Raw genomic sequence first — 15,842 nt, 5'->3', positions numbered from 1 at the left:
GTTGAAGTGACTTGTAAACATTATAAATGTATCCACCTCTATCACCTCCTCCTGCAGCTCGTTCATGGGTTCAGAGGGATACTGCCAAACACAGACAAATGCAACTACATCGTGGTTGCCGTGGATGAGTTGGGCAGAATGGCCTGTTTCCAGGCTGTGTAACTCTACGGCTCCAGAACTCAAAGTGGCATTAATCTTTATTCACAGGAACCTCTTTGGTTTATCTATGTGGTGAACTTTGACAATCCACCTTAATGGTCATCGAGCTGCCCAGCAAGGAAACGAGCCCATCTCGTCCACACTGACCATAATGTTTATCTACATTAATCTCATTTGCTTGCATTGGGCCCATATTCTACTCCTTTCCTATCAAGTACCTGCCGAAATGCCTGTAATTGTATCTACCTCCACCACCTCCTCTGACAGTTCTGATTGATCGACTGAATACTTTATTTCCACGTGTGACAAGTTACAGTAAAATTCTTTGCTTGCATAACCAAGGTATGCAAATAGTCGCCCATAAAGGGCGCTTACAAAGTTACAAATCCATGTCCCCCCCCGTGCCAGTTCCCCCTTTGTCCCCCCCCCCCCTCTGTCATGGTGTCCCCCCAAGCTGGGTCCTCATTGATCTTCCCCCTCCCTCATGGTGGTCCCCCCATGCCGGGTCCTCCTTCGTTCCTTCCCCTCGGCAGCGACATCCTCACTGCCACGTGGTCCATCCTCATCCGTCGGTCGGCACCATCATCGACTGCCGCACCGAACCTTTCCACTATTGCTGCCAGGCCCTCTCCAGACGCCTCTGTGGTGCCGACCCAGGCCGACCGATGGCCCTGGGCTTCATCGATCTGCGAGGCTCCACCTCCGACCCGCGAAGCTCCGGTCCGCGAGGCCTGGGCTGAAAGGCTCCACCGCCGACCCTCGAGGTTCTCAGTGCCACCTCCGAAAGGTGTCCATATAGCCACCACCCTGTGATTTTAGGTGCACTGCCCTCTCCCACAATGGCTGAAACATGGTTCATATTTTTTCAGGAAGTGGCCACACACAAATGACCCAAGGGTGCATTCGGGCTTAATTCATTACTTTACTTAACAAATGAAAATGTTTGCTGAATTTCTTTGTGGAAATGGCACCTTTATTAGAATAATCTTGCAGAAAAGGAAAATGTAGTAATTTATCCCATTGATCCAGAACTTTGACAGCAGGGATTACATCTCAGAAACTGAAAGTTGGTCAGAAAGTTTCCAAGGGGTGAAAAATCCTATAAGGCCCATAGACTTCCATGTTTAACTCTGAATGGTCAAAAATTTACACCAGGAGTGTAAAATATTCAAACATACCTAAAGATGTCAGCAAAATTATTCTGAAATAGTTCACTTACCAATTCTAGGCTGACAATGAATTCCTTTGATGTAGTTAAAATATTGAATAAAGGGCAGAATTGGGAAAATGCTAATCTATGATTTACCCCAGTACAAATGTTAATCAAGATTAGAGCTCACTGTTTATGTAAAAACTGACCTTCATCAAGTTATTTTTTGTAATTCCTCTGATATTTACTTTCATTATTTTGCAAAGGTAAATCATGCACATACACTCAAAGTATTAATAAAACAGCTGTAAAAATATTAACTGTCCATGGGTAATTGTTAGTGCTGATCCTGGGCCAAATTGAATCCTGAACGGATGCAGGACTTAGGCCAGGTTCCAAACTTGACCTTGGAGATAACAGCACACACAGCTGATGCTCATCACATTGAAGTCCAAGTGAAGCAGAATTTGGATTTGATTCTCTCCTGCTTTCTTTCCTTGTTTTATCTTTCTTCAAGTTCTATTTCAACAAAGAGAGAGGCCAAACATCTTAAACTTTTCTCCCATGGTGGCCTCATTCACAGGATATGGATCTTCTTGGTGATGCTACCCTTTATTGTCTACCTCTTATTGCTACAGAACTCGAGAGATACTTAAGGCTCAAGCAAACTGGCAGGTCTGGCGTTATACTTAGGCCAGATAAGTAGGACTGGCAGATTTCCTTTCCTGGTGGCAAGTGTGAGGTGTTGCACTTTGGGAAGTCAAATATAAGGGGGAAGTATACCGTTGATGGCAAGACCCATAATAGCAATGATGTACAAAGAGATCTTGAGGTCCAAGTCCATTGTTCCCTGAAAGTGGCAACACAAGTAAGTGGCAATACTTACTTATGTGGTCTGATGTGAATGGTAAAGGTGTGTACGGTATGGCTGCCTTCAACAATCGAGCATTCAGTATAAGAATCAGGAAGTCATGTTGCAATATTATAAAACTTTGCTTGGGCCGTATTTTGAGTAGTGCATGCAGTTCTGGTCACCCCATTACAGGAAGGATGTGGAGGTTTTGGAGAGGGTGCGGAAGAGAGGCCATTGAGTAAATGGTCAGGAAATGGAGAGGATTCTTCGGGATACCAGTTACTCTCATTTGGAAGGGAATAGGGCAATTAGAGACAGTCATCAGGCTTTATGTTTTATGAACTTGATTGAGTTTTTGAGGAGGTAACAAAGAAGGGTAGAGCGGTGGTAAGGCTACATTTAGAGTATTGAGTTCAATTTTGAAAACCATGTTATAGGAAAGATGTTGTTAAGCTGGAAAGGGTGTAGAGAAGATTTACGAGGATGTTGCCAGGACTCAAGGGTCTGAGCTATAGGCAGAGGTTGAGCAGGCTAGGACTTTGTTCCTTGGAGCGCTGGTGGTTCACCGGTAACCTTATAGTGGTGTACAAAATCATGAGAGGAATAGATTGAGTAAATGCGCAGAGTTTAGCTGGAGAAGAGAAATCAAGAACCAGAGGACTTTTTTAAGGTGAGGAGGGAAAGATTTAGTAGGAACCTGAGGAGTACGTTTTTTACAGAAGGGTGGTGGGTATAAATAACAAGCTGCCAGGGGAGGTAATTGAGGCAGGTACCATCATACCATTTGAGAGACATTTGGATGGGTACATGGATAGGATAGGTTTAGAAGGATATGGGCCAACGCAGGCAGGTGGGACTAGTATACATGGGGCATGTTGGTCGGCATGGGCAAGTTGGGCCGAGGGGCCTTTTTCCACGTTCTATGACTCTATGGCTCTATAAGCAAATTGAATATAAATGCAGAAACAAGGAAATGCAGATGCTGATCTACAAAAAAAGACAGTGCTGGAGTAATTCGGTATTAATATAGGTGCCTCCGGAGCACCTTTGGAGAATGGATAGATGATGATGCTGCATGAGACCCTTTGATCTAAAGAAGTGAGGAAGGTTGCCAAAGTATACAGGGGGATATAGATCAGCTATGAAATGAACGGAGAAATGTAGATGGAGTTTAATCCAAGCAAGTGTGAGGTGTTGAACTCTGTGTGGTTGAATGCAAGGGGAAAATATACAATTAATGGCAAGACATTTAATAGCATTGATGAACAGAGGGATCTTGGGATCCATGTCCACAGCTCCCTGAAACACAATCTGCCACAGGCAATCATGGTGCAATTCTACACTGCTATCATTGAGTCCGTCCTCACCTTCTCCATCATGGTCTGGTTTGGCTCAGCCATCAAGCACGACATCCGGAGGCTGCAATGGATCGTTCCGTTGAGGTAATTGAGCTGAGAAGGTTGTTGGCTGCAACCTTCCCCCCATTGATGAACTGTACACTGCAAGGGCCAGGAAGTGAGTGGGCAAGATCATCTCTGACCCCTCTCACCCTGGCCACAAACTCTTCGAAGCACTTCCCTCTGGAAGGCAACTCCGGACTGCCAAAGCAGCCACAGCCAGACATAAAAACAGCTTTTTTTCCACGAGTGGTAGTTCTTCTCAATAACCAAAGTCTGTAGTTTCTTTTTTGCTCTGGTTTATTTTCACCCACATGTTTAGACCGTAATGTTGTATCCTTATTGTTTTGATGTGTTTATGCTTTATTCTTAATTGCTAACTCTATGGTTGTGTTGTCATTTGTGAGCGGAGCACCAAGACACATTCCTTGTGCTTGCACATACTCGGCCAATAAACTTATTCATTCATTCATTCATTCATTGAAGTGGCAACACCTGTAGATACAGTGATAAAGAAAGCATATGCTATGCTTCCCTTCATTGATCAGGACATTGACTACAACAGTCATGATGTCATGTTGCAGCTTTACAGGACTTTGGTTAGGCCACATCTCTGGTAGTCTAGTCACCCCATTCCAATGTGGGGATGTGGAGGCTTTGGAGAAGATGCTGACAAGGTCCACCAGAATGGTGCCTGGATTAGAAAGAATTAGCTAGGAGGTGGGGTTGGACAAACTCGGATTGTTTTCTCTAGAGTGTCGGACGTTGAGGAGAGACCTGATAGAAATGTATAAAATTATGAGAGGTATAGGTAGGGTAGGCAGTCAGAACCTTTTCCCCACAGTGGAAACGTCAGTGAGTGCCAGGGGTGGTAGTGGAGTCAGAAACAGTCGCGATGTTTAAGAGGCTTTCAGATATGCATACGGTTATTGCAAGGAATGGAATGACATGAATCACGAGCAGGCAGATGAAACACAATAACCCGTAGATGCTGGAATTTGAGCAAAACAAAGTGCTGGAGGGTCTGGAGAGGGAATGGGCAGGTGACATTTCGGGTCAAGATGATTCTTCAGATAAGAGAGATTAATTTAACTTGGCTGTATGTTCAGTACAGACATTGCGTGTAAGAATGAACTGCAGATGATGGTTTAAATTGAAGATAGACACAAAAAGCTGGAGTAACTCAGCGGGACAGGCAGCATCTCTGGAGAGAAGGAATGGGTGACCTTTCGGGTCGAGACCCTTCTTCAGACTGAAGATAGACACAAAAAGCTGGAGTAACTCAGCGAGACAGGTAGCATCTCTGGAGAGAAGGAATGGGTGACCTTTCGGGTCGCGACCCTTCTTCAGACTGAAGAAGGGTTGACTCGAAACGCCACCCATTCCTTCCCTCCAGAGATGCTGTCTGTTCCGCTGAGTTACTCCAGATTTTTGTGTCTATCTTCAGCACAGACATTGTTGGCAGATGGACCTGTCCCTGCGCAGCACTGTACAACCTTTTACGTTCTAAAGATGTTTATACATTAATCACACAGATTTATGGTTGCCATTACTGAGAATATTTTCATTGTTCATTGCAGAGAGTGAGAAAAAAGGGTACAATAGTGAAAATCAAAACAACTGCATGTGTTCCAAACATGAAAACAAAAGTGCTGAAAATACTCAATAGGCCGGGCAGCATCTGTGGGAAGAAAAACAGACCTAACGTATAGGGTCAAAGACGTATCATCACTGCCCTTTGTGAAAACCTTAAGCGCAACAGCTCTTTGCACTGAGAGATTAGTTCTCTTTCTCTTATCACAAATGTGGCCTGACCTGCTGAGCTTTTCCAGCATTTTCTACATTAAAATACATTTGAAATGGGAAAACAATGCTTTCTGATGAAGAATTACACCTTAAATGCCAGGACCTTTCCTTGCTTTAGTTTAGTTTAGTTTAGAGATCCAGTGCAGAAACTGGCCTTTGGCCCACTGAGTCCGCACCGACCAGCAATCCCCACACATTAACATTACCCTGCACACATTAGGGACAATTTTACATTTATACATTTATACCAAGCCAATTGACCTACAAACCTGAACGTCTTTGGTGTGTGGGAGGAAACCGAAGATCTCGGTGAAAACCCACGCAGGTCACGGGGAGAACGTACAAACTCCATACAGACAAGCACAGGAACAAACTCGAGTCTTTGTTGTAAGGCAATAGCTCTACCGCTACTCCACCGTGCCACTTTATAGATATAGAAACATAGAAAATAGGTGCAGGAGTTCAGCCCTTTGTGCCAGCACCACCATTCAATATGATCATGGCTGATCATCCAAAATCAGAACCCTGTTCCTGCTTTCTCCCCATATCCCTTGATTCTGTTAGTCCTAAGAGCTATATCTAATTCTCTCTTGAAAACATCCAGTGAATTGGCCTCCACTGCCTTCTGTGGCAGAGAATTCCACAGATTCACGACTCTCTGGGTGAAAAAGTTTTTCCTCATCTCAGTCCTAAATGGCCTCCCCCTTATCCTTAATCTGTGACCCCTGGTTCTGGACTTCCCCAACATCATGAATATTTTTCATGCATCTAGCCTGTCCAATCCCTTAGGAATATGCTTTATAGATGCTGTACATTTTCTGAAAGCTTTAAGTTGCATTTTAGGTTTTCCAGCATCTGTTGCTTATTAGTTGTTTCTAAACGTCTCTGGAGACCATGAATAGGTTTTGGGTCGGGATCTTTCTTCAGACTCATGTTCTCCAGCAATCCTGCCTGATCTGTTGAGTTACTCCAGCACTTTGTGTCCTTTTGTAAAAACCAGCATCTGCAGTTCCTTGGATTTACAGGTACTTTTGAACCTTGGTGTCAGAGTAAATGCGAAGTATTAATTTGGCATTGGAAATTAGGAGCATTTTTTAACAGGTCGTTAGTAATTTATCATCTTTGTTTCAACATGACCAGCACCAACACTATCCCTACCAGTTGTTGGCCTGCGTTATAAAAATGATAGGACAGATCAAAATCAGATCAGAATCAAAGGACGTTTAAAATTGGTTAGTTTTTGGTTATTTTCTTTTAAAACATTAGGATCAGGACTTGTTAGCCTACACAGAAGCTGACTTTATCAAGCGAGAGAATGTGGGGTTGTGTGGATAGGATATTGAGCTACCAAGCTGGTGAAGTTGTGAGTTTGTAAATAATGCAATCACACATTAATACCACTTTCAGTTCAGGCACTTTGGTTACACAAACTGGTGGAGAATATCAGAGAAACAGGTGTAATTAAATCACAAGTCACAGATGAGCCCATGTATTATTTGCCCACTCTTCCAGCTAAATAAAGGAAGCCTAGAGTTAAGCTGCTATTAGCAGGCAAAATGAAACTGGACTGAAACTTTATGATTTTGTTTAATATCGTTTTCAATGCTTTAATACTTATGTTCATAATGGAAAGAAAACTGTTAAAACGTTAAGTGAGCCTGATAGATTACAATAACATTTATAAACGCAACTGAAGGGGCAGCAATGGTATCATTAGTAATTAACATGCATTGCAGTAAGCCATGTCACATGCACTTTTAGACAAGAACTACATCTGTCAGCCCAAATACAAACTGTGTACACAATGCCCAATCGAGAATCTAGTTAGACAGCTAACGGAATTAAAAACAAAAATCTACAGATGCATGATAAATGCACAGGATGTAGTGTCACACATGAATGACTCCTGCAAGCCAAATGACAGATGTACTTCCTCAACTCCAGGCCAAACTCCAGCATAAACCAGTGTTCATTTATCAATAATTGTGACTTAATTTCATTTGGCAGTGGTGCAGGTTGCTCAACTTCCTTTCCATTGGACTAACACTAATTAAGCTTAGGACATAGCTTTCAAATTATCTTAGCCATCGCTGAATGTTTTGTTTATATGTTGTTTTTAATGGATATATGGCCTTTTTGTGTTTTAAATAATCAAAACATCATATTTAGAAGAGGAAATTTTTTTTGTATAAGATTGGGAAACATTAATTATTTTCATTTGATCTAGTAACTACCTCAGTGATAACACGCTGGGTAGCATCAAAGCAGCACAAGTTTATGTTTCACCTTTAAAATAACCATAACAGAGGGCCTTGCCTGCTTTTGGTTATTTTCTTTGAAAACCTTGGGGTAACAAATGAAAAGAATAGGCATGGTGGCACAATGGTGCAGAGGTAGAGTTGGTGCCTTATAGTGCCAGAGACCCGGGTTCAATCTTGACTACGAGGTGCTGTCTACAAAATTTGTACGTTCTTCCCGTGACCTGCATGGGTTTTCTCTGGGTGCTCCGCTTTCTTCCCACTCTCCAAAGACGTACAAGTTTGTAGGCTAATTGGCCTCGGGAATTGTAAATTGGGTGTTGGGTAGTGTTAAGGGCCTGTCCCACTTTGGCTATATTTTTAGGCGACTATTGGCGACGAGGCTGCGCCACACAGTCGCCGGAGTGTCGCCTGTATGGTCGTCAGTAATCTCCAAAGAGTCGGCGCGTTTTTCTGGTTGCCACTGGATTTTGAGATGTTTAAAAACTTTCGGCAACAGTTGGTTTGACGCCAATGATGGTAGCTTGACGTCTCCTGACGTAGGTGCTGTCGTAGGTTGTCGCCAGGTTGTCACCAGGTGACGTAGGTTGTCGCCGGTGCTGACTTCGGTGAATTCCATTGTTGACTACCTACGTCAACCTACATCAACCGGCGACAGGTACCGGCATCAAAACTGGAGGCCAAAATGATGTGAATTGTCTTTAGCTGTATTCAGTTGTCGCCGACAGGGTCGTAGCTTGTCGTAGCTTGTCGCAGGTGGACGTAGATTGACTTCAGTTGTCGTAGGTTGTCGCATGTGTGGTCACAGGTTGTCATAGGCGCGGTCATAGGTGGACGTTCTATGTTGCGACGATTGGGTCACTGGTTGTCGGTAGCTTGTCGTAGCTTGACGTCGACTAGGTGGTAGGTTGTTGTGGCTTATCGAAGACATTGTCGTAGGGGGGGTCCACTGGCCGTTTTTTTGGCGACCTGCTACGACTATGACAGTCGCTAGCAGTCACCCAAAATAAAATCGCCTAAGTGGAACAGGCCCTTTAGTTTGCAGGGATCGCTGGTCGGCACAGCCTTGGTGGGCTGAAGGGCCTGTTTCCACGCTGTATCGCCAAACTAAACTAAACTAAGCTAAATGGAACTCAAATCAGCATAAATTCAGTCTGAGTTAGTCCTGAAGATTCAAAGCAGAAAGATAGCTTTGTGTAGAATATAAAATGGGCAAACTGGAAGATAGGGTTGAAATTCTAAACAAGTATTGAGATCTGATTAGAAACTGTTTCTTACATACAATAAAGATAGTTTACACTTTAGGTGATGGTGTAGAACATATTACATGATATAACCATCTATTTTTCATCTCTTCATGAACTTCGAAGGGAAATGGAAAATTACATAATGGAGAACTGAATCAAAATTGCTCATTGACATTAATGTCCAAAGTAAAAATGATTTCCAATATGCAAAGTAGAATGTGTTCCAATGATCAGAAGGCCTTCAAACAATTGGCTTAAAGAATGGTGTTAATTGGGGAAATTCAAAATTTGAATCCCAGAACAGTAATGCAGTAAAGTCAGATGATATGTAATTTGGGCATAAAGTTGGAGTTGATAACTTTCCTATGAATACTGACACAAGTATATAGAAACTCCAATCTACCAGTGAAGCGGTCAAAAGAAAAAAATATGGAATTCATCCACAAATAAGAGGGAAATTCTCTCCCAAGGCAATTAAATAAGGTTCCAGAAAACATTTGATCTATATTCCCAGATAACTCACAGTTTCCTTGTATAATTGGAAGCATCTTCCCTGTTCTGCAATATATGTAGCTTACTTTACAAGGAATGGAAACAACAATTTTTTCCTCTACTTGATACTCAGTTCGCTTAACTCCCTTCCTCACATCCATTTTGTTTGGAATAGTGATTCCAAGCAGTGATCATGTTTCATTGGGTTTATTAATTTTGGAGCTTTATGAACCAAACTTTGTTGTTATTATAATATCACCTCTTGATTTATCACTTGGTGTTGTTCTTCATTTGAGCCTCTCGATACAATTCTTTTAGAGATACAGCATGGAAACAGACTCTTCGACCCATTGAGTCCCCACCGACCAGCAATCCCCACACATTAATAATATCCTACACACACTGGGGATAATTTACACATACACCGACCCAATTAACCTACATAACTGTACGTCTTTGGAGTGTGCGAAGAAACCGAAGATCCACGCGGTCACGGGGAGAACGTACAAACTCCGTACAGACAGCACCCGTAGTCGGGATCAAACCCAGGTCTCTGGCGCTGTAAGTGCTGTAAGGCAGGAACTCTAACGCTGAGCCAACGTGGCTGCCCTTTCTGACTATATTTTGAAAAATGTATTCAGGAGTAGAAAGAAGACATGCCTCTCTAGGCAATCTAAATCAATTTTGCCTTCCAATATAAAATCTTACAATACCTTTTCAAATAAGTATGCACTTTGGCTAAAAATGTCAAGCATGATAGGCCTTTTTTGTTCTGGTGCCACGTTGAAGACATATATGCCTCTTACCTTATGGAAACAACTCAATCCTAGTAGAAGACAGCAGAAAGTAATGCTCTACCATTGCCTGACATTTAAATTTCGATGTGCTTCCAAAAGTATTCAGCATCATATTATGTATTGGACAAGACCCATTGGAAAGACTTTGAGTGAGCAGTTATTGTTTTTTTTCACCAATTATACTCACTGGTGTTTTGTTCAGATTTGTGATCTTGATGACAACCCCAGGAATGTTTCCACATGGAATATGGGTCTGAGGTTGTAATTGCTTGCGCACTGACATTCCAATTATGTCTGCCGTGCTGTGTAATTACACAATGGAGATCGTCAGCTTTCCTACAAAACCAGAGAGAGAAAAACAACAAGAGCAAAATTAACATTAAAACTATGTTTATTCATTTAATTAAAGGCTTTCGCTTCTTATTTTTTAATTGCAACAGTAGTTTTAGCCTTTGTTTTAAGTATTTGGCAGTAATCTGAGTGTGAATGTCACCGAATTCCAAAATTACCCAGATCTGGGCGAATATCAAGAAAAAAGTTGCAGATGCTGGAAATCTGAAATAAAAGAAACAGATAATTCTGGAAACATTCAAGGAAGCCAGACCATCTCTACAGAGAGAGAAACAGCATCTATGTTTCAGATTCGTGACTCCTTGTCAGAATTGGAAAAGAGTGAGAACATGTTAATTATCCGTAGTATAGAAGGTGGGGATGGATGGGTAGAACAAAGGGAACATCTCCGATAGGTGAAAACCAAATGAGTTAATGTGCCAGTTCGAATTAGATTCTGCTTCTTTTTGTTGAGTTGCTAATGGCAGGGCTGTGGGACATATCTGGCTGGAAAGACTATACTAATGGACGAAGAAATGTTGAGCCAACATTACACATGGATAGCTGGCAATAACACCCAGTTCTGATACAGATAAAAAGATCAAGTTACTTAAAGTTAGAGAATTCCATCTGGGTGGGATGTGAATGGATAGAGGCATCTGAGGAACGCAGATACAGAATTTGATGAAAATATTAGTTATTGTCATAGTTACATTGTGGAAACAGGTCCTTCGGCCCAACTTGCCCACACTGGCCAACATGTCCCAGCTACACTAGTCCCACCTGTCCCTGCCTCAACTATCTCCTCTGTCAGCTTGTTCCATACAGCCACCATCCTTTGTGTAAGAATGTTACCCCTCAGATTCCTATTAAATCTTTTCCCCTTCACCTTAAACCTATGTCCTCTGGTCCTCGATTCACTTGCTCTGGGCAAGAGACTGTGCATCTACCCAATCTGTTCCTGAAGACCAATGTGCCAAACGCCTTTTTGACCACCTTATCTACCTGTGACTCGACCTTCAAGGAAACATGCACCTGCACTCCTAGACCCTTCTGGTCTACAACACTCCCCAGAGCCCTACCATTCACTGTGTAGGTCCTGCCCATGTTAGACTTCTCAGCCCACTTGGCCAATCGATCAAGATCCTGCTGCAATTTTTCACAACCATCTTCACTATCTGCAAAACCACCCACTTTTGTATCATCTGCAAACATGCTAATCTTGCCTGTATGTTCTCATCCAAATCAGTGGGCCCAGCACCGAGCACAGAGGCACACCATGAGTCATAGGCCTCCAGTCTGAGAAGCGACCTTCCACCATCACCCTCTGCTTCCTTCCATGAAGCCAATTTTCTATCCATTCAGTTATTTATCCATGGATCCCATGCGATCTAACCTTCCAGAGCAGCCTACCATGCGGAACCTTGTCGAATGCTTCCCGACTATGCCCACAGGCCTACACTCAGTCCAGCTTTACCATCATGTCTAAATCACAGAAACTGAGCAACACCAAAGTCAATCGATCCAAAATATCCCCGCCGAAGTTCAAAAACTTAGCAGAGAGGAACTTCATACAGAAATTCACAGCCACATCTCACACATCTGAGAAAAAAACACTTGCCACAGGACTTCAGAGAAGTTGTACTATTGACAAAGATGGAAGATAAATTCAATTGCGGTAATTATAGAGGTCTGTTCCTGCCTTCTGCGGCTGTGGTCCATCTGGAGGCACGAAGGAAGAGATCGCCGTGTAACAACTCCAAAAGACATGCAGGATGAAGCGTCAACCACATGGTCTGTTTTGACTTAGCAAAAGGTTTTGCCATTGTCAATCAACCACACTGCAAGATCTTTGCACAATGACAATCTTGAGCCTGAGTGGGTCACTCTTCCCCTTGACTGCAGTGTTGCAAAGAGACTTACCTTCAAAATGAACCCCCAATTTCGATAAACAAGTACAATTGCATCTTTTACTTTCAACTAAGAGATTGTTTTGCACAACCCTTTCCCATCAGACCCAAGCAAATTGGCCAGAGGGCTTTTTCTTCTTCTGTCTGAAATCTATGTCAGCTGTCAGGAGCAATTTTTAAATATGAAAAATCATGGATTATGGATTGTGCCACATGTGGTCAAACACACCTTTTGGTTAAAATGGATTAATTCTTCATTCATTAGTGTTTTGGGCAGGATGGCAGTTTCAATACAATTGCACATTCACAATACGATACATTTTAGGTGGGAATTACCAACTTTAAAAATCTCATAACTCCAGATCCCAGTTCAAACTCAGGTAACCTCACCTTGACATGAAATGCCATAAATATGCAAAGAAGTCATTTAGCTATGCTTCTGCATCTAAGGGCCTTTAATGAAATATTGTTTGAGTATTGGCATTTTTTAAAATAAGAAACAACTCAAAAATAAGAAACAGTATTGTAAATAATGCCCTTCTATGGACAAACAAGGGAGGTAGGCGAAGGGAAAGTATGATAAAATCAGATTTTTTTATTTCTCTCTCTCTCTCTCTCTCTCTCTCTCTCTCTCTCTCTCTCTCTCTCTCTCTCTCTCTCTCTCTCTCTCTCTCTCTCTCTCTCTCTCTCTCTCTCTTTTTTTTTTCAAAGACTTTATTCAGCACAAACGCATGATACATCACATCAAAACCATATTCAGAGGTTACAAAACGTCAAGTAATCATTATAATACAATGTTGCCTTCATTATTTACAATGCTCTCAACCCCCCGCGGTGACCAGCGTTCACGGAAGGCCTCCAGAGTCCCCGTGGACACCGCGTGTTCCCTCTCTAAGGACACGCGCGCACGGACGTAGGCCCGGAAGAGGGGAAGGCAGCCGACTCGACCGCCCGCTGCCTGCTCTCTCTCTCTCTCTCTCTCTCTCTCTCTCTCTCTCTCTCTCTCTCTCTCTCTCTCTCTCTCTCTCTCTCTCTCTCTCTCTCTCTCTCTCTCTCTCTCTCTCTCTCTCCCTCTCCCTCTCCCTCTCTCCCTCTCCCTCTCTCTCTCCCTCCCTTTTCTCACTGTTTGTGCAGAGTCTTGGTTGTCTCAGGGCTTTCTGAGATACTACATTTAAGTCCATTTCTGGGATTGCCAATCAGAAACAGTCTCTTGCACAGTTGCTTCTACAAACACCCATTCAGCTGCCCAGAGTCGCTATGTAGCAGGTCTTGTTAAACTGTGGGATATGGATACGGCTTGTTCTAGCCTCTCTCTAAAAGTGGGATTTAGACACAATGTAGGGTTTTATCTCAGAGTCCGAAGGCAGCTTTTCCATTAGGATAACCCCACAAGTAAGGGTAGAGTTAATGTGTATGTCTGACACGAGTGCAGGTTGCTGACTGTAGACAGCAAAATGTAAAGATTCCAAGAGAATACAGTGAACTGAGGATTCAGCTGGAACATATTTAAAGTACAGGGTCAGCCATGACCTTACCGAATGGTTGTTAGCTGAAAGACTCATACTATCACTTTCTGCTCCCATTCCTGAAGTTCTATCATTGTTGGTGGAGGCTTGTTATGTACACATTTACTGCTACATTACAACAATTACTGAATCAATAACATGTACAACTTGGTCATCCATATAAATACTGAGGCAACAGGAACAATCAGAGACCTAGTATCCAGTGGCAAATAATACTTGTGTAGGAAGGAACTGCAGATGGTGGTTTAAACCGAAGATAGACACAAAAAGCTGGAGTAACTCAGCGGGACAGGCAGCATCTCTGGAGAGAAGGAATGGGTGACGTTTTGGGTCGAGACTGAAGAAGGGTCTCGATCCAAAACGTCACCCATTCCTTCTCTCCAAAGATGCTGCCTGTCCCGCTGAGTTACTCCAGCTTTTTGTGTCTATCTTCGGCAAATAATTCTTCCTGGCCTCAAATCCTTTAGACTACTTTAAATACACTTCAAGAGCGTGATGGAATATACATGACCTGACTGGCAGGTCCAACAAGACCATGGAATTTCAGCACCATCCAGAACAAAGCTGCCCATTTGGTTGGTACCCTATCAATACTCTGAACTTTCATTCCCTCCACCACACGGAAAAGTCTTTGTCTGCAAAATGCACTAAAGTTACTTGTCTAGACTGCTACACAACAACCCCTAATGCCTATCATCCAAAATAATATGGTCTGCAGCTAAATGGAGACATCACCGTCAAACACCATCATGAATTTGAAATACCTGTATATTGCTGTTCCTTCCATGTTTAAGGTGAGTTGCTGGCTACTAATCCTGGAGCATCCCCTCCAATAGCACCATGAGACAACTTGCAGCAGACGGATTGCAGGGGTTTCAGAAGGTAGCTCATCACCCATCTTATCAATGCATTTAAGGATAGAGAATAAATGCTGGCCTTGTGAACGATGGCCAGCTCCCCAAAGATAAATGAAAAGAAAATGTTTCCAAAATACTTCAGTGTCTCTAATAGGCTTTTGGGGGGTAATGCAGCCATCAAAATGCAAGACGTGCTTTTACTGAAGGGTCATATTTCTGAACCCAGGTATGAGCTGAGATCATAGAGTCATAGAGTCATAGAGTGATACAGCTTGGAAACAGGCCCTTCGAGCCAACTTGGCCACACCTGCCAACATGTCCCACCTACACTAATCCCACCTGCCCGTGTTTGGTCCATATCCCTCCAAACCTGTCCTATCCATGTACCTGTCAAACTGTAGCCCCTGCCTCAACTACTTCCTCTGGCAGCTTGTTTCACCACCACCACCACCCTTTTTGTGAAAAAGTTACCCATCAGATTTCTATTAAATCTTTTCCCCTTCACCTTAAATCTATGTCTTCTGGTCCTTGATTCAGCTACTCTGGGCAAGAGACTGTTCATCTAACCAACTTATTCCTCTCACGTTTTTATACACCTCTATAAAGTAGTGAGACGGTAATGGATGTAGAATTAAAATTGAAATGAGGCTGATATGTTGTTATCTTTGGGAAGCATTTAACACACTAAGTGTATGCAGGAATGAGTACACGTCTGCTGATTTCATGAACATCTCTTTGTATGTGGATAACATAACAAAATACATTTTATTTTTCATTTTGTAGGTTTGCTTTCTATCAGCACAATCTCAGGCTGACCTGGAAAATTGTTGTGCGCTTGGTTTAGACGTCTTTTCCTGCATTGTCTGGACTTGCATAAAATTCAACCTGAAGGCTCTTGAAATTCTGCAGTAGTTGAACTTCACCAGTAGGTGCTGCTAGAGTTATTACATTGATCAGTATCACTCTCTAGTGGTATTTATACCCCATGATAATTTAACCCAATAGGTCCTCTCCAAAGGCTTTAAATTGGCGCATTCAATCCAACAGTTGTAACCAAAAT

Source organism: Rhinoraja longicauda, chromosome 1 (assembly GCF_053455715.1).
Source record: "Rhinoraja longicauda isolate Sanriku21f chromosome 1, sRhiLon1.1, whole genome shotgun sequence".
Taxonomy (NCBI): domain Eukaryota; kingdom Metazoa; phylum Chordata; class Chondrichthyes; order Rajiformes; family Arhynchobatidae; genus Rhinoraja; species Rhinoraja longicauda.
This window is presented reverse-complemented; position numbering follows the sequence as displayed.